Genomic DNA, 2244 nt, shown 5'->3' with positions numbered 1-2244 from the left:
CAACAAAAAATTTCCTTCCATATATAAACCTTTCCTTGACTTTTTATAATAACAGATTAATACAATATCTGTCCTTCTGTGATTGTTTAAGTGCCATTATTCTTAATTGAAGATATATACATTAATTATTTGAGGGTTCCCAAGGCTGAAAACACTTTAAGAGGTTTCACCCAGTATTCAGGAAAAAGACCATTGGCTCTAAGAATTAAAATGAAAATGAAAGCAAATACCATATCTCGTTTATCACAGATACTAGGGTAGAGGACCTATACCTAATTTATAGACTAATAATGATACATATGATTTTATCATTGGTGAAAATTATATTTAATATCATTTAGTATTCCTATCGACCCAATTTGTATAACAACATAAATAGGCTGCCTCTAATTATTTCTAATTCACATTTAAAAGTAATATAAAAGATTAAGTAAAATAAAATTACTTGAAAAAAGGAAGAGAAATGTTTTCTAAAGACAGCAGCAAAAATAAACACTATCCAAAAGTACAAAAAAAGACAAGGCAGTGTCTCTGTAATAAATAGCAGGAGAGCCACTTATCAAGTGGAAAGTTGGAGGGATAACATAGGGAGGGCTTCTTAATCACAGCTGAGAGTTTCTGAAGATTTTTCCATCATGGAAGGAGATACATGCAATTTGTACTGATTCCAACATGCAGTCCCCTGAACTGGCAGGCAGTATCAGCTATTCTTTTTTCCCATCACTCTCAGCAGCAGCAGCAGCAGTAGCAGGTTCCCCTGACTCTGAAAGGTCACCCTTAACCTCAAACTCTCAGCCATTATCAGTTCCCTGTGTGACATGCTGTTTTGCTTAGATAAAAGTTTTGAGTATCATTTTTACCCAGAAGAATTAATCATCTTTAAGCCTTTTTTTTTTTCATGTAGCTACTCAGGGAAAATTACTGAAGGTCTATCATGAACAAAGTGCCATGCTAAGAAAGGGTAGAGTGAGTAGTGGTCAGCAGAGCACAAAAATGAAACATTATCCTCTACATTCAGAACATTATAATTTTATGTTGCTCCTTTCACTGCAGTTCAACCAGTCAGAAAACATTCCCGGCATTGGAGATGACAAGGAAAATAAGATTATCAATTAATCTGACATTAAAGAATTCACATTAAATATATTGTTGATCTGTCACAAGGAGTAGAATCCTAGCATTCCTAGTATGAAGGACCATAGATAGGCAGAATAACACAGTGATTAAAATATTTGGAATTAAATGAAGTCAGGGTCAAATCTCAGGCTGAAACACATTGAAGTTATAGTTATCTCATTTATAAGATAGTCAACATTATAAATAATCTCATAAGATCATTGTACCAATTAAATAAGAAAACATTTTTAAAACATTGAATGTGAGTCTTAGCATACTGCAGGCAACTAATAAAATTATTGATTATTATTTTTAGAACATCTAGTCTAAACCTTTCATTTAATAGATGAGAACACTGAGATTCCAAAAGATTATCTAAGGCCACCTTTGCTAGTGAGCAGTCAAGTTAGGAATAAAGCACAGAATGCATTAACTGGGGAACCAGGGTTTGCTTTGAGAAATAAGCATTTTCATAAAGTGTGAAAATGCAGTTTTCGTGTATTTTACATTAGTCGAAACACTAAAAAATTTTAATCAGATGATATTACATTTACTAAGGTAACAATAAGTCACAATTTTCTCCACTGCCTTTTCAACACTTGAACAGATGTCAATTTTCTGTTTCAGTGTAACTCTCATAATTCTTTCCTTTGCTTTTCACTAGTACATAAGTTAAAAAGCTGCATTTGATAAGAAAACACATATGTTTCAATATGTTTAGAATTACTTTGGATTTTTCTTTGTTTTTCTGCTTTTCTCCACTACTACTCCTTACCATTTACCACTCATCTGTTAGTTTCCCATATAGTGGCTTGCATGCTGCTGTGATGCTGGAATTTCTGTTGCCAGTATTTCAAAAAACATCAGGGTCACCCATGGTGGACAGGTTTCAATGGAGCTTCCAGACTAAGACTGGGAAGGGAAACGTGGCCAGGTCCACTTCTGGAAAAAGAAGGAAAAAAAAAAAATGGCCACTAAAAACGTTAGGAATAGCAGGGAAAAACTGTTTGATACAGTGCCAAAAGATGAGCTCCTCAGGTTGGAAGGCATTCGATATATGACTGGGAAAGAACTACTTCCTCAATGTGTGTGTGTGTTATGTGCCATCGAGTCGGACCCGACTCATAG

This window comes from Orycteropus afer, unplaced genomic scaffold (assembly GCF_000298275.1).
Source record: "Orycteropus afer afer isolate SDZICR_OR568_19922 unplaced genomic scaffold, OryAfe1.0 scaffold00033, whole genome shotgun sequence".
NCBI classification, from domain to species: domain Eukaryota; kingdom Metazoa; phylum Chordata; class Mammalia; order Tubulidentata; family Orycteropodidae; genus Orycteropus; species Orycteropus afer.
The sequence above is the reverse complement of the archived record's forward strand: the minus strand, read 5'-3'. Positions refer to the sequence as shown.